Consider the following 18,036-nt stretch of genomic DNA (forward strand, 5'->3'; position numbering starts at 1 on the left):
TTGGGAAGGCCAACATAAAAAAAAAAGTGTTAGGCAGGACATGGACAGTAACTACAACATTAGCAATGATGCCTGCAGCACAACAGGCATGGCAAGGGATGACTTTGGCAAAACAGGGGCTAGTAATAGAATCCACCTGCAAAAAAAAAAAGCTCCAGGGAAAAACAGTAACTACACCCCCTTCTCCTGTTGCAGTCAGAAGGGATGGGTGCAATGGTCTCAGTTTTATTGTCATGGAACAGCTTCAGCATACTTATTATAATCAGTAAAGAAGAGAGTTGGAGTGTGAAGGGACCTAGGTGTATTCTGCCTGAAGTTTGCAGGCTGCAAGGAAACCACATTAACTTTAGGACATGAAGACTCCACTACCAAAATAAAAAGTTATGTACTCATCATAACGTTCCACCTGTGTTGTCCATTTTCATTCTTCTTCAACTTGTGGATTTGGATCTGACTTGGGACACTTTCTATCGCCCTCGGATCCAATTCTTGAGCTCCTCCCCTTACCCTTAATGCCTCATTCCCCCAGATTACCTCAGATTGAGTTTGCTGCTAACATAAAATAGTATATTTATCACTATATACATACCCAAAAGACAGGAATAAGTTCAGGGGCTCAAACAGGAACTGAATTCCTACAGATGCATCTGTCAGGTCTCTCTCAGTTATGGATAGGGGTAGGAGAGAGGGAAGGTTGAGGAAGAATGAAAATGGACAACACAGATGGAATGTTTTGGGGAGTACATAACGTCTTTATCTGATTATGTCATTTTGATTCATTCCTCAATCTGTGGGACAGAGTCCCCAGCTACAATATCCTCTGGTGGCCCTCATGGAAGGATATTCTGGAGCACTGCGGAAACAAAAGCAGCTCTATTTCTAGAGACAATATCCAGTTTGTAATGTGCAACAAAGGTATGGGAGTTCGACCAATTAGCAGCTGCGCAAATGTCCTCAATCGAAACTCTGGACCAAAAGGCTTGAGATGTGGACACAGATCTAGTAGAGTGAGCCTTGACATGCTGAAAAAGTGGAACACCATTGGAGGAATAAGCATGAGATATGCAATCTGTAATCCATTTAGCCAAAGTGACTTTGGACACTGGCCTTCACAATCTAACATTTGAGAAGGAAACAAACAGCTGGCCTGTTTTTCGGAAAGATTTTGTTCTATCTAGGTAAAAATGTAGTAGTCTATGAATATCCAGAAGATGAAGAGTATATTCATCATTGCTTTCAAGATGGGGAAGAAAACTGGTAGGCTGATGACCTGAATCATATGGTTTTCGGAGGCAACTTTGGGCAAAAAAAAGGAAGGATCGGTATAAAAGGTCACTATCTTTATGAAAAATCAAATATGGGGGTTAGGATTACAATGCTTGCAATTCAGATACCCTTCTAGCTGAAGTGAAGGCTACCAAAAAGGCAGTCTTCCATGAAAGATACTTTAAGTCTAACTTGGCTGAAGGTTCAAAGGGAGGTTGAACAAGAGCTTGTAACATCATGGTTAAGTCCCAAGGAGGAGTAAGATAGTACAGTTTTGTACCTACCATAAATGTAGATGTCCGATAGGTATGCATCTGCAGTCATAACATATGGGTTGTCCTGCCTCAGGCAGCCCTTCGGTTGGCCGGATTCCAAAGTCTGGGTCTGGCCTCGGCTGATGTCGCACTTTCCCCGATGTCAGAGCGTCTGGGGTATAAAAGCATCAGCCGACGCCATTTTCCTCAGTGTTTCTTGCCCCAGATGCCAGGTGCCCTGTAGGAAGGCCAAATTTGGAGGAATGCAGTAAAATTCCAAACATTTTCCAAGAAATATATGCATATATATATATATATATATATATATATATATATATATATATATATATATATATATATATATATATACATACAAACAAATACACCATAATAGATCCCCAGCTAGCTAATGGAGGGTAAGTACCCTAGGAATACCACAGAGGGAAGGAGGGAGGTAACCCTGACTGCAGATGCATACCTATCGGACATCTACATTTATGGTAGGTACAAAACTGTACTATGTCCTTCAAGGATGCATCTGCAGTCATAACATATGGGTAGAATACCATAGCCAATCTGGGGGAGGATGTACTAAGAAAAGGATGGTGTAGTTAAGATCCCCTGCAGGACTGCTGTAGCAAAACCCGCTCTGGATCTGGAGTATAAAGGTAAATTGTATGCACGGAGCTCCATGTAGCAGCTTCTAATGTTCTTGGTAGCTACCCCTCTTAGGAAGGCTGTAGTGGTGGCTGTGGCCCTTGTGTAATGAGGCCTGATGTTTGCAGGAACTGTCTTTCCATGAAAGGAGTAACAAAATCAAATGCAATTTCCTATCCACTTTGAAATTGTCTGTTTGGAAATTGCTTTTCCTTGTACCCCAGCAGCATATGCTACAAGGAGTTGGTCAGTTTTTCTGTTACTTTTAGTTCTGTCCAAGTAGTAGCGTAGTTGTCTGTGTATATCCAGAGTGTGTAGAAGTTTTTCCCCTCTATTTTGTGGATTTGGGAAGAATGTAGGCAAGTGAATAGCTTGGTTCTGGGATACCCTAGATACCACCTTTGGCATAAAAGTAGGATTGGTTCTTAGTGAAACTCTGTCCTGATGGAAGATAAGAAATGGCTGTACTGCCATTAAAGCTTGTAACTCAGATACTCTTCTTGCTGAAGTTAAGGCCAGAAGGAATGCAGTTTTCCAAGACAGAAACTGTAGATCCGCTGATGCTGCTGGTTCACAGGGAGGAAGTGTTAGCTTCTCCAGCACAAAGTTGAGATCCCAAGTAGGTAAAGGGGGTTTTCTTGGAGGATTGATGTTTTTGATCCCTCTCAGAAATTGCCTGAGGAGAGGGTGTGAGAAGATAGGTGGATCCACATTGTATTCTGCTGAAATTGCTGAGGTATGAATCTTAATGGAAGAATAGGACAGGCCATTGTGGAACAATTCTGCTAAGTATTCCAGAATGTGTGTCATGCTCGCCACTGTCACATCTAAGCCTTTTGTTGTGTTCCAAATGAGAAATCTTTTCCATTTTGCTGAGTATGTCTTCCTTGTGGAAGAGCGGCGAGCTTCCATAATAATGTCCTTTACTCTCTGTGATAAGTTATTTTGAGGGGGATTTATGGAATTTTCCAGGCAGTTAGCTGCAATGTTTTCAAGTTGGGATGCATGATCTTGAAATTGTTCTGCGTCAGAAGAAGAGGCCATAGGGGGAGAGGCCATGGTTTCGCCTGTGACATGCTCCCCAATAGTGGGTACCAGTGCTGCCTTGGCCAGTCTGGAGCTATCAGAATCACTCTTGGCTGTTCCGCCCTGATCTTCAGTAAATCCTTGGACATTAATGGGAGAGGTGGGAAGGCATATACTTTTAGAGCTTTCCAGCTGAAAGAGAGGGAGTCCACCCTCCAAGCTTGTGGGTGGTATGTCCTTGAGCAGAATGTCTTCAGTTGATGGTTGTGGGGGGAGGCGAACAGATCTATCTCCGGCTTTCCCCATGCTGTTGTTATGAGTAGGAAGATGTCTGGGTGCAGCATCCATTCGTATGCATCCATGGTAGTTCTGCTTAAGCTGTCTGCCAGTGCATTTTCTTTCCCTGGCACGAACTGGGACTGTAGTTGGATAATGCGTTTCAGGCATAGTTCCCATAGATTCATAGTCACCCTGCATAGAGGGTAGGAATGTGTGCCTCCCTGCTTGTTTATGTACCACATGACCGTGGTGTTGTCTGTCCTTATTAACAGGTGGCCTTGATGGAGGAAAGGTTTGAAGGCCTCGATTGCGTGCATCACTGCCAGCATTTCCTTTTGGTTTATGTGCATGCGCAGCTGTCCTTGAGACCATAGGCCTTGGATACATTTGCCCTCCGTGTGTGCTCCCCATCCTCGGTCTGAAGCGTCCGTGGTGATGGTTTGTTTTGTTTTTGGTTTGTTGAAAGGCAACCCTCTGTTGGACTGGCAGGCTTGAGCCCACCACAGGAATTCCTTTTGAAGGCAAGGAATGATTGGTATCAAAGTTTCCAAACTGTGACTGTGCTGAGACCATACACTCCTTAGGTACCATTGTAATTTTCTCATATGCAGCCTGGCCTGTGGAATCAGAATTATGCAGGATGCCATGTAACCCAGGGCCTGCAAGATTTTCCTTGCAGTTAGCTGAGTTTGTCTTGTCAGATTCATGAAGTAATCCGGAAGTTGTTTTGTTTTCTTCTGTGAGAAAGGCCATTTGGGTGGTTGTGTCTAGATCTGCACCCAAAAAGGTTATCCTTTGGGATGGAACAAGTCTTGATTTTTGGATGTTGACTGTGTATCCCAAGGCCTGTAGTAGGTGGATGGCATAGGCCAAGTCCTTTATCAAATTTTTCTTGTTGTCCGCTTGTATAAAGCAGTCGTCCAGATATGGGTAGATTTGAATCCCCTGAAGTCTGCAGTGTGCAATTACTGATGCCAGGCATTTCGTGAATACTCTGGGTGCAGTAGATAAGCCCATTGAAGGCGAACAGCTGAGGTACCAGGACAGACTGAATAAAGATGGATTAATGCCACTTCTGTGTTCTTTCTCAGAGTGTTCTATGGTGTATTCTGAAGATTTTGAGGTTTGGCTTCCTGAGTTTTTTTTGGTGCAGTAGATAAGCCAAAGGGCAATGCTGAGAATTGATAATGCTCTGATACTGCAAGAAATCTGAGGTGTCTTCTGCAACTTGGTCGAATAGTGACATGCAGGTATGCCTCCTTGAGATCTAGAGTCATCAGCCAAGACTCCTTGCCCAGCATGGGAAGAAGTTGCTGTAGGGTCAGCATCTTGAATTTTGGCACAATGAGGTAAGTATTCAGTGCGGACAGGTCGAGAATAGGCCTCCATTAATTTTCTTTTCTTGGAACAAGGAATAACCTGGAGTAAAATCCTTGGACTTGTTCTGAAAGAGGTACCCTTTCTATGGCTTTCATTTGAAGTAAGTTGTTGATCTGCTTTAAAGCCTCTGCCCTCTGATTTGGTGCCAGGTTTGGCATTCCGTTTCTTCTTGGCAAAGTGTGGAAGTGGAACCTGTATCCTTTGTCTATTATTTGCAGTGTCCATGTGTCCCTTGTAATATAATGCCAGTTTTTTGATAATAAAGAAAGCTTTCTGCCCAAGGGTGCTTCCAATTGAGCCCTGGTAGGCGGAATCAAAGTAAAGTCATTGAGTCTGTCCTGGTGTAGTAGTAGTTGTTGCTGTTGCTGCACTACCTCTCTGGTTGGTAGGCTGCCACTGACGGCCTCTGTAGGAGCCCCTAACTTGCCCTCTACCTCTGGGACGCCTGTTCCTGCCTCTCTGGGCTCTGTCCGAGTCTGGAAAGGACCAATTCTTAGTAGGCCAGTTTTTGCTGAATCTCGGTGGTTGTACTTGCAGAAAATCCTTAACTGTTTGCACAGATTTTGCCTTTTCCTCAAACTTCTTTAAGACCTCCTGAGCCGAGGAGCCAAATAATTTTTGTTTTTCCATTGGAGCATCCAGGAGTTTAGCTTTAACATGGTCTGGCAAAGATTGTTCCTTCAGCCAGGCATGCCTACGAATGACTGCCCCAGTCATAGCTGACCTACATGAAGCCCCCAGTGCATCATAACCACACTTTAAAAAATGATTACTAACCTGCTGTGAGTTATGTACCAGATCCTGAAGGGATTTACGGTCAAGGGGTTCAGAAGAAGAAAGCTTCTTATTCAGTTCATCTAACAAATACTCTTGGTACTGTATCATATGAAATTGACAATTTAATGCCCTCACGGAAAGAGTTGCAGAAGTATATACCTTCTTTCCCCATCTCTCTAAAGCTCTAGACTCCCTTTCAGAAGGTAGAGGATTTTTGGCAGTGGCAGCTGCAACCCCTTTAGGGCCCTGAGAAATAGTATCTGGGTCTGCGGAATGGGCCTTATACAGATGAAAATGAGAATCCGGGACCCTGTAGTATCTATCAGGTTTGGCAGGTGCCGGAGGGAGAGTATCAGGGGCTGTACTATCATCATTGTACACATCATCAATAACATTCAAAACAGGAGGTATAGCTAAGGGCCTATGTTGAGGCAAATGCAAAAAGGTCCTTAATCTCTTTCTAGAATCAGAAAATTCCTGACCCTGCCATTGAAAATGCTCTCTCATGGATTGTAGAGTCTCACCAAAAGAAAACTCTTCAGGAGGGGAGGCCGAAGGGATAGATTCTTCAGCATCAGAATCCTCATAGGGCGAATAAGCCTCCTCCTGGTGATCTGACAACTCAGATCCATCCGTGGACTCATCTGAAGAGTGTTGGTCAGAGGGCTCAGTCCTGGGCCTTTTGTCTGGTGAGAGCCCCTGTCCGGGTGGGGCTGAGAACCTCTAATTAAAGAAATAAGATCCTCTGCAAGGCTGAGGATCTGAGAACTAGAAGAAGGCCTCTGGGAGGTAGTCTTGGGAGGCAAAGCTTTAGAAAGTTTAGCAGCTTTAGTCCTGGAAAAAGCCTTAATGGACATGGAAGCAGGGGGTCTAGCTGCCCCACGTGCAGGAGTAGATTTGTCCAAAGGTATGGTGTCGGACATTTCCTAGACACTGGTTTCGGTAGGTAGCTCAGTAGCCGACTCAGCCGGGGCCTCCAGGGCCGCAGTGGTCGGTTGAGTGGATTCGGTTAAAGGAAGCTCCGAGGACTCTTTCGGCCGAAACCGAGACACTCGTGGTAGGCCTTACCGTGGTTTCAGCCGAAACTGCGGGCCGCGAGTGTCGGTCCTTGTCCTTCCGTTTTTTCACCAAATGCGATGCCGGAGTCTCCGATGGCATCTTATATGCAAAATTAGCCCCAAAGAATTCCTCTGCAAACTCCGACCGACGTCTAAGAGTTCCTCGGTTGAAGGAAGCACAGGCTGAACAGACCGAGACGTCGTGGTCTGGGCCTAAGCAAGGGAGGCAGTAAGAGTGGAAATCCTTATGAGGTATTTGTTTCCCACAAGTTAAACAATTATTTACTTTATCTGACATCGGCTGAGGCAAGAGAGAGTCCCCAATGGGGTACTTAGCTTTTTCGAAGTCTTTGTAGCTGAATCACAGGATCTGACCGACCGGCACTTGCGAACTGCTTCTGCTTCGGGCACCGCGCGGCAAGAAAGACTGAGGAAAATGGCGTCGGCTGATGCTTTTATACCCCAGACGCTCTGACGTCGGGGAAAGTGCGACATCAGCCGAGGCCAGACCCAGACTTTGGAATCCGGCCGACCGAAGGGCTACCTGAGGCAGGACAACCCATATGTTATGACTGCAGATGCATCCTTGAAGGACATCCTTTACAGAAGGTCCAAGTAAAAAGGTATCCCCTGAGGAAGGCCTTACACAGTTTAGATGACGCCAGAGAGAGAAGAACGGTCTCCAATGTGGTAATTCAAGATGGCTGCCAGTTGCACCTTAATAGTAGAAAAGCTTGCCCAGTCTTCGAAAATTGAAGCAAGAAAATCTAGAACTGCAGGAATAGGAGACATAAAGGGGTCCAAACGTTTTTTGTGAGCCCATATCGCAAACCTCTGCCATTTACTTTTATAAATTTTTCTGGTCGAAGCTTTATGTGAGGATATCAAAATCCTTTGAACCGGTGAGGAAATTATGGTGTTTCTAGTCCTCAACAGAACTGGAGAAACCAGTTAGTTGTAGTCCTGGAAGATCTGGGTGAATTTGCCCTGATGAGTAGGACTAGAGATCTGGATCTGGATGTGGTTCCCGCGTCCACGGCGGGCATACAAGATGAGACCAGAGGAAGGGAAACCAGACATGTCAAGGCCAAAAGGGGGCAATGAGGATTACCTTGCTCTTCAATCGCTGTGCTTTCTGAAGAAATTTGGATATGAAGGGTAGAGGATGGAAGGCATAAAGAAGTCCGGAGGGCCAAACATGGACCACAGCATCTCACAGTGACTGTCCCTGAGGAAGGATCAGGGCAAAGAACCTGCTGCATTTGCTGTTGAAGGGCAAAGCAAAAAGGTCACAGCAGAGTTGACCCATTTCTTGGACGATCATGTTTGCCACTGATTGGTTTAGAGACCATTTGTGAGGCATCAAGATAACTCTGCTGAGCCTGCCAGAATGCTTGACCTTCCCAGAATGTGCACTGCAATTAGGAAGCAGTTAGAAGAAATCACTCATTGCTTCTCGACCCAGAGGGAAAGATCTGTTTCCTCCCTGCGTGTTGATGTAGCATACCACAGACATGTTTGTCCATTTGTATCGCAACAGTCCCTAGAAGGAGAAAGCTGTGAAGTGCTTGCAATGCTAGAAGCACCGCTCTCATCTCTGGGACACTGATATGCAAACTGGCCTCGAATAGAGCATGTGTCTTGGACCATCCAACCCAGGTAATGCACTCCCACCCCCAGCTGGGAGGCGTCTGTGGTCAACATGGTGTTGGGGGGGGGGGGGACAAATGGTCATCCTTATTTGACTTCTTCTAAGTGAAGCCACCATAGAAGTGAGTCCTTGCACACTTGGGAAAATTTGATTGGATGACTGAGGGAGTAGAAGTGTAAAGACCAGTGAACTGCCAGAGTCCAATGAAGGATCCTCATATGTAAGTGTGCTGCTGGAATCAAGGTTATAGTGGCAGCCATCCAACCTAAGCTAGGAGTACTACACTTGCTGGGAATTTGGGAATGTCCAGAAAGTACAGTTTTGTACCTACCATAAATGTAGATGTCCGATAGGTATGCATCTGCAGTCCTTACATATGGGTTGTCCTGCCTCAGGCAGCCCTTCGGTCGGCCGGATTCCAAAGTCTGGGTCCGGCGTCGGCTGATGTCGCCCTTTTCCCCGACGTCAGAGCGCCTGGGGTATAAAAGCGTCAGCCGACGCCATCTTCCTCAGCTTTTCTTGCCCCAGATGCCAGGTGCCCTCTAAAGAAGGCTAAATTTTGGAGAAATTAATAAATTCCAATCATGCACAGCAATAAAAAACAAATACACCATAAAAGATAACCCCAGCTAGCTAAAATGAGGGATAGGTACCCAAAGAATACCACAGAGGGGTAGGAGGGAGGGAAAACCTGACTGCAGATGCATACCTATCGGACATCTACATTTATGGTAGGTACAAAACTGTACTATGTCCTTCAAGGATGCATCTGCAGTCCTTACATATGGGTAGAATACCATAGCCAAGCTGGGGGTGGTAGGACCTAAGAAAAGGATGGTGTAGCTAACATGCCCTGCAGGACTGCAGTAGCAAAGCCTGCTCTGGCTCTGGAATATAAAGGCAAGTTGTAATGCTTGGAAAATGTATGCACAGAGCTCCATGTAGCAGCTTCTAAAATGTCCTTTGTAGCCACCCCTCTTAAGAAGGCTGTGGAGGTGGCTGTTGCTCTGGTGGAATGAGGTCTGATGTTAGCTGGCACAGCTTTTCCATGAAAAGAGAGTAACAGAATCGAATGCAATTTCCTATCCATTCTGAAATTGTTTGTTTGGAAATTGCTTTTCCTTGTACACCAGCAGCATATGCTACAAACAGTTGGTCAGTTTTTCTGTAAGTCTTAGTTCTGTCCAAGTAGTAGCGCAACTGTCTGTGAATGTCCAGGGTATGCAGAAGTTTTTCTCCTTTATCTTGTGGATTTGGAAAGAAAGTAGGCAGGTGGATAGCTTGGTTCAGTGAGACCCTGGATACCACCTTTGGCATGAATGAAGGATTGGTCCTCAAAGAGACTCTGTCTTGATGGAAAATGAGAAATGGTTGTACTGCCATGAGGGCCTGTAACTCAGATACTCTTCTTGCTGAGGTTATGGCCAGAAGGAAGGCAGTCTTCCAAGACAGGAATTGTAGTTCTGAAGATGCTGCTGGTTCAAAAGGAGGTAGTTAATTTTTCCAACATGAAGTTAAGGTCCCATGTAGGCACTGGTGGTTTCCTTGGAGGGTTGATGTTTTTTATCCCTCTTAGAAACTGCCTTAGCAGAGGATGAGAAAATACAGGTGGATCAGTGTTGTACTCTGCTGAAATAGCTGAAGCATGAATTTTTATGGATGAATAAGAAAGGCCATTATGGAGCATTTCAGCCAAGTAGTCAAGGATATGTGGAATGCTCATCACTGTCAGATCCTGACCCTTTGTGGTGCTCCAGGTTCTAAATCTTTTCCATTTTGCTGAATATGCCTTTCTTGTGGAAGGCCGCCGAGCTTCCATGATGATGTCCTTTACCCTCTTGGATAGTTTATCCTGGCGAGGAGTCAAGGTATTTTCCAGGCTGTCAGCTGCAAGGTTTTTAGGCTGGAGTGCAGAGTGTTGTAATTGCGCTGTGTCAGAAGAAGTGGCCATTGTGGTAGAGGCCACGGTTTCATGCGTGACATGCTCTTTAACAGTGGGTACCCAGTGTTGTCTTGGCCAGTCCGGAGCTATCAGAATCACTTTTGGTGGCTCTGTCCTGATCTTCAGTAAGATCTTGGTCATTAACGGAAGAGGTGGGAATGCATATACTGTTAGAGCATTCCAGCTGAAGGATAGGGCGTCCACTTTCCATGCTTGAGGAGGGTATGTCCTTGTGCAGAATTTCTTCAGTTGATGGTTGTGGGGGGAGGCAAAAAGATCTATGTCCGGCCTTCCCCATGATTGTGCTATCTGAAGAAAAATGTCTGGATGCAACATCCATTCGTGTGGATCCATGGTGTTTCTGCTTAGGCTGTCCGCCAGTACATTATCCTTTCCTGGTACAAACTAGGAATGCAGCTCTATATTGAGTTTTAGGGAAAGTTCCCAAAGATTCATTGCCAGCCTGCAAAGAGGGTAGGAATGGGTACCTCCTTGCTTGTTTATGTACCACATAACTGTGGTATTGTCTGTCTTTATTAGCAGGTGACCTTGATGCAGGAAATGTTCGAAGGCCTCGATTGAATGCATCACTGCCAGCATTTCCTTTTGGTTGATGTGCAGGCGCAATTCCTTTTGTGTCCATTGCCCTTGAATACATCTGCCCTTCATGTGCGCTCCCCCATCCATGGTCTGAGGCATCTGTTGTAATGGTTTGGCTGATATGTGGCTTGCTGAAAGGCAGACCCATGTTTGACTGGCTTGCTTGTGCCCACCACAGAAATTCCTTTTGAAGGCATGGAATGAGGGGGATCAAAGCTTCTAGGCTGTGACTGTGTTGAGACCATAGACTCCTTAGGTACCATTGTAGTTTTCTCATATGCAGCCTTGCTTGTGGAATCAGAAGAATGTAACATGCCATGAAACCCAGGGTCTGCAGGATTTTCCTTGCAGTCAGCTGGGTTTGTGTTGTCAGATTTCTGAAATAATCCAGTAAGTGTTCTTGTTTTTCTTCTGTGAGAAAAGCCATTTGGGTGTTTGTATCCAGCTTTGCACCCAGAAAAATTATTCGTTGGGATGGGACAAGTCTTGATTTCTGAATGTTGACTGCGTATCCCAAGGCCTGTAGTAGGCGGATGGCATAGTTCAAGTGTTTTACCAATGTTTGTTGGCTGTCCGCTTGTATAAGGCAGTCGTCCAGGTATGGGTATATTTGAATCCCCTGAAGTCTGCAATGTGCAATTACTGATGCCAGGCATTTCGTGAATACTCTGGGTGCAGTAGATAAGCCAAAGGGCAATGCTGAGAATTGATAATGCTCTGAACCTGCAAGAAATCTGAGGTGTCTTCTGCAACTTTGTCTGATCGGGGCATACAGGTATGCCTCCTTGAGGTCTAGAGTTACCAGCCAGGACCCCTTGCCCAGTATGGGAAGGAGTTGTTGTAAGGTCAGCATTTTGAATTTTGGCACGATGAGATAAGTATTCAGTGCGTACAAGTCCAGAATAGGCCTCCATTGCTTTTCTTTTCTTGGAACAAGGAATAGTCTGGAATAGAATCCTTGGCCTTTTTCTGTGTAAGGAACCTTTTCTCTTGCCTTCATTTGTAGTAGTTTGGAAATTTGCTTGAAAGCCTCTGCCCTTTGATTTGATGGCAAGTTTGGCATGCCTTGTCTTTTTGGTAATGTATGAAAATGGAATCTCTATCCTTTGTCTATTATTTGCAGTATCCATTTGTCCTTTGTAATACTGTGCCAATTTTCTGAGAATAAAGATAGCTTTCCGCCCAAAGGTGCTTCCAATTGAGCCCTGGTTGGCGGAATCAAAGTCAAGTCATTGAGTTTGTCCTTGCGCAGTAGTTGTAGGTCCTGCACTACCTCTCTGGTTAGGAGGCTGCCATTGACGTCCTCTGTAGGAGCCTCGAGCTTGCCCTCTACCGCTGGCATGCCTGTTTTTGCCTCTTTGAAATCTGTCTGTCTGGAAAGGACCAATTCTTAGAAGGCCAATTTCTGCTGAATCTTGGTGGTTGGACCTGGAGAAAATCTTTGACTGTTTGTACTGATTTAGCCTTTTCCTCAAATTTCTTTAAGACCTCTTGAGCCGTGGAACCAAATAACTTTTGTTTCTCCAGTGGTGCATCCAGAAGCTTTGCTTTAACATGATCTGGCAGTGTTTGTTCCTTCAGCCAAGCATGTCTACGTATGACTGCACCTGTCATTGCTGACCTACATGAAGCTTCCAATGCATCATAACCACACTAAGAAATGGTTGCTAACCTGCTGAGAATTATGCACCAGATCCTGAAGTGCCTTGCGGTCTAAGGGTTCAGGCGAGGATAGTTTTTTATGCAATTCATCTAACAGATACTCTTGATACTGTATCATATGGAATTGACAATTTAATGCTCTCATAGAAAGAGTGGAAGTAGTATACACTTTTTTACCCCATCTCTCTAAAGCCCTGGATTCCCTTTCAGAAGGAGTGGATTCTTGGCAGTGGTGGTTGTAACCCCTTTAGGGCCCTGGGAAATAGTTTCTGGGTCAGCAGAGTGGCCCTTGTAAAGGTATAGATGTGAGTCCGGGACCCTGTAGTACCTGTCAGGTTTGACAGGAGCCGGAGGAAGGGAGTCAGGGGAAATACTAGACTCAGAGTACACATCTTCTATAACACTTAAAACAGGAGGAATAGCCAAAGGTCTATGCTGAGGTAAATGTAAAAAAGTCCTTAACCTCTTCCTGGAATCAAAGAATTCCTGGCCTTGCCATTTGAAATGCTCTCTCATGGAGTGAAGGGTCTCCCCAAAGGAAAACTCTTCAGGGGGGGAGGCCGAGGGAATAAATTCCTCTGCATCAGAATCCTCGTAGGCCGGAAGGGCCTCCTCCTGGTAGTCTGAAAGGGCAGAGTCATCTGAGGCCTCATCAGAAGACTGGGGATCTGTCTGCTCAACCCTGGGCCTTTTGCCTGGAGGTGGATGAGAGCCCCTGTCTGGATGTGGCTGAGAGCCCCTGATTAAGGAAATAAGGTCTTCAGCCAAACTTAAAATTTGTGAACCGGTAGTGGATCCCTGAGGAATAGCCTTGGGAGGGAGAGATTTTGGCTGTTTAGCAGCTTTAGCCCGTGTAAAGGCCTTAATGGACATGGATACAGGAGGCCTGGCTGCCCCACGTGCTGGAGTAGTTTTATCAACAGAAATGGTGTTGGATATTTCCTGAGCACCGGTTTCAGACGGAAATTCTATGACTGACCCAGTGATGGCCTCCGGTACCAAAGTTACCGGTTGTGCGGTGTCATCGGTCGGAAGTGGTAGAGATTCGGCTTCAGCAGAGACAGAGACACTCGCGGTAGGCCTAGGTGTGGAGCCGGCCAAAACCGCGGACCGCGTGTGTCGGTCCTTATCCTTTCGCTTTTTGGGTAAATGAGCTGTCGGAATCTCCGACGGCATGATATAACAGAAATTTTCCCCAAGAAATTCCTCTGCAAACTCTGCCCGACGCCGAAGAGTGCGTTTATTGAAGGAAGCACAGGCTGAACAGGCCAAGACGTCGTGGTCTGGGCCTAGGCAGGGTAAGCAGTAAGAGTGGAAATCCTTATGAGGTATTTGTTTCCCACAAGATAAACAATTATTAACTTTAACTGTTTGATCTGACATCGGCTGAGGCAAGAAAGAGTCCCCAACGGGGTACTTAGCTTTTTTGAAGACTTCGGTAGCTGAAATCACAGGAGCTGGCCGACCAGCACTTGCGAACTGCTTCTGCTTCGGGCACCTCGCGGCAAGAAAGACGGAGGAAGATGGCGTCGGCTGACGCTTTTATACCCCAGGTGCTCTGACATCGGGGAAAAGGGCGACATCAGCCGACGCCGGACCCAGACTTTGGAATCCGGCCGACCGAAGGGCTGCCTGAGGCAGGACAACCCATATGTAAGGACTGCAGATGCATCCTTGAAGGACATCTTGTCTGATGTGCAATCTTAAGGTGGATATCCTGAGTGGAGGCAGGTAGTCGAGACAGTTGACTGTGTCCAGGCGTGCACCTACAAGTCTATCAACTGTCAGGGATGCAGCTGTGATTTCTGCATGTTGATCGTGAAGCCCAGGGTAGGGGCTTGGTGTAGTATATAGTCCCTGGCTTGTAGCAGTAAATGCCTGGTTGATGAAGTCAGGAAACGGTCATCTAGGTAAGGAACCACATTGAATCCATGCAGTCTCAAGTGAGCTGCTACTACCACCATGAATTTGGTGAACACCCGGGGGGGGCTGTGGTGAGACCAAAGGGGAGTACACTGAATTGATAACTACTGGCCCCCAACCAGAAATGGAAAAGCCTTCTGGAGTGCCTGTTCATTTTGATACAATAGTACACATCCTAAAGGCTGATTTAGGACATCCAGTCATCTTTTCATAACAGTGATAGCATGGACTGAATACTAACCATCCGAACTACGAATTGTGCACAGATTTGTTTAGGAAAGTTAGGTCCAAGACTGACTTCAGGTCCCCTGTCTTCTTTGGCACTAAAAAGAAACTTGAGTAGATTTCAGATCCAATTTGGTCTGGTGGAACCTCCTGGATGACTTTTTTCTGGCAGCTTTGTAATTTGTAATGCTGCTTCCTCCCTCTGACTGGGTGGAACACTGGGAAGATTTTTCCTTGGTTTTGGTATTTGGAAAAATGGAAAAGAATATCTTCTAGATAGAATCCTTTGCACTCGATTGTTTGTGATGGCTAACCAGGCATCTGGATGCAAGGATAAGTGTCCCCTGACTGCATCCAGAGAGGGACAGTCGGGGAACCTCTCAGGAGCACTGAAAGGATCTATCTGACAAGGAATCCAAAGATACTTGTTTTTGATCCCCTCTACCACATGGGCAGCATCTACCATTATATTGGTTCCTCCTCTGCCTCTGAGGGAAAAATCTCCTTGTGATTCCTGAAAAGAATCTGAAGCCTTTTTAAACCACTATTTTTTTTACCACCATACTTGTTCCTGGAGAAAGGCTTTGTGGGGTAGAAAAACGGATTCTGATGGCAAAGTCTTTCTGTCTTTCTCACTATGGGAGAGCATCTCTTTAACCTTGGGGCCAAACAATGACAATCCATCAAAGGGAGCATTGATGAAGGACACACTGAAAGGTTCCGCAAAGTCACAAAGCTGCACTGCACTCAGGCATGATGCCTTACAGCAATACCTGAACTGGCAGTCCTTGAGGTACCCTCTGCAGCATGCAAAATTAGCCTCACAGACACATTAGATAGACTGTAGGGTGGCCAGTCTGGAAGAAAAGGTTTTCTGTTCCTCTGCAGACATGGACCTTGGGGCAGCGCTAGAGACTTCCTAAGTTAAGTCCCTAAGTCCCACTGTAGTCCGGTGATGTATGTCATATACTTCAGTGATCACAATGCAAAGGTCGCTGATGCGTAAACCTGCTTCCCAAATCTGTCCAAAGCCCTAGACTCCCTGTTAAAGGGATGGACAGTGGAGCTTTCCTCTGCTAATTCATTCTTGCTGGCTGCCAAAACCACCATGGCATCTACTGAGATACCTTTTGTCCAATGCTGTTGGTGGAAGTGCTGAAGATTTTGTTGGGTCATTTAGAGACTGGTTCCACAGCACCCGGTTCCTTCCATCCCCTGCAGGAGACAAGTTCAATAATGTCAATCACTGGAGGGGGGCACCCAAGATGTAGACAGGCCAGACCCAAAGGCTTTGAAAAACACTGGCTCCTCCTGGGTAAGGTTTTGGAAAGACCATCCACATTTCTGGTGAAGGATTTCAAGAATGTTGCCAAGAGAGACATCTGCAGGTGGAGATCTTCAAGACCCCTTCTCTCTCATCGAAGTTGGTGTCCTCAGTGACAGATTCCTGGGGGGATTCCAGGTGCCTCTTTTTGCACTGAATCTTAGAAGGGACCTCCTCAGTGGGATGCTCCGAGGAGGTACTGGAAGGGACAGGGGGTTCCAAAACTGGAACTGGTTGAAAGCTCTTCTGGGATGGCTGTCCTGGAGGAGAAAGCAGAGAGGATTCAGGCACAGGATCCAAAGCAGGGGTGGAACATGGATCCAAGGATGTGAGAGTCAGGGATCTTCTAGAAAGAGACAGAACCCTCTCCACCACCTCAAATGCAAAAAAAAGCTGCAGAAGTCGAAAGCCTTCTCTTTGTAACCAAAACACCTGGAGAAGACAACTCCAGAGGCTCAAGTTTCCCACTCCAAGTGAGGAGTCGGTGCCGAGCTGTTGAACACCGAAGCTCTGAGAGGAAGCGACAGCTCTGAAAACTTAGCCAAAGTCCGCAACCCCTCAAATCAGATGTCAAGGCTTCGCTCAGAGAACAGTTTTGTTCCGACACTGTTAGAGCCAAACGGGTCAGGGAGATGGTTGGAGTCAAAGTGATGAGCACTATCAGATCAGACGTTGTGACTCTTCAAATGCAAAGAAGGCAGAAGGACTGCTTATGGATTCAGAGGGGGATGAAGCTGGCAAAATCCGTATCTGGATTTGTGTCTTGAGAAATTTCCTCATAATATTAACCTCAGCTTCCGAAAGACTGTGGAAAGACTCGACGGTCAAGGAGATGGAGGAAAGCCTAGAATATCTTATCAGTGATTGCTGCAGCCCAGTAGATCCCACAGTCAGAGGGACTGGCTCCGGGGAGGTCCTAATGGTAATGACAGGTGAAACAGTTGTAGCTGGTGTAGGATCTGAAGGCTTCAGATCAAAGATCTTCTGAATCTTTTCTGGCAGTTCAGCCATATGTAAAGGTGAAGCCTTAACCGGAGAATGCTTTCGGTGTTCTCGGGACTCCTTTTGTTTCTTGGCGGAGCCAGAAACGCACAAAAAAACACTTGCCCACTAATAGCTTCAGAGAGTCGCAATCCTCGTTCGTCTTATTGAGCGGCAAATGAGATCTGAGGAAATGAGGGATTATGGGTAAAGGACGGTGTTCAAGAATCAGATCCTAGGGCAGTGATGGTGAACCTATGACACGCATGTCAAAGGTGACATGCCATGACATTCTGGGTGTCAAACCGGCATTCATCAACACCAGAGTCACCGAAGAAATTGAAAGAACAAAAATACAAGAAATGTGTGACCCTGCACTTATCTATTAAAACTCAGCAACAAAAAGTCATTACTTGGTGTTAATCAAATTAAATGCAATGCATTTCAGATTTTTCAGTTCAATTCAAAATTACTATTAAAAGCAGGGTAATTTTCTGGTGCCCTGTTTTAAGCCCAATTATCAGTGCTCATATCATTTTCTCTATTGTAAGTAACTCATTTTTCTTTTACTTTTATAATACAGAGCAGCACACATGATTGGACTATTTTTTTTTAAATAAATGAATATGTAAAGAACTGTTTCTCTTGGGGGGGGGGGGGGGGGTGACACTCCAGGACAGTCAAGACATTTTCCGAATTTTTGACACACTGAGCTCAAAAGGTTCGCCATCACTGTCCTAGGGCTATAGGAAGCGGCAGAGTTGAATCCAAGGTTTGGATCTGAACCCACAGGTTGAGAACGTATGAAAATGACAACCTCAGATCACAGGATTTTAACAAATTATTTGCAGTTTACAGCAGCTTCTTTCGACACATCTTTGGAAACTGAAGTCCCCATGGAACTTGATGCTACTAGTACTACTGTGTCAGAACCTTGTTAATGCAACAGGTAAAATAGCAAGAACAACCCTTCTAAGAACAAATTTAACAATCTTGATTTTAGGAGAGGCATAATATTGAGGCCCTTTGTA

General features: G+C 45.6%; 1 protein-coding gene across 1 annotated transcript in view; it reads right to left on the bottom strand.

The window, feature by feature from the left end:
- The window catches only part of ASPSCR1 (ASPSCR1 tether for SLC2A4, UBX domain containing), a 4,162,292-nt gene that overhangs the window by 3,392,927 nt on the left and 751,329 nt on the right, over positions 1 to 18,036 (bottom strand). The window lies entirely within an intron of this gene.

This window comes from Protopterus annectens, chromosome 4.part0 (genome assembly GCF_019279795.1).
Source record: "Protopterus annectens isolate FY-2018-M chromosome 4.part0, PAN1.0, whole genome shotgun sequence".
NCBI classification, from domain to species: Eukaryota; Metazoa; Chordata; order Ceratodontiformes; family Protopteridae; genus Protopterus; species Protopterus annectens.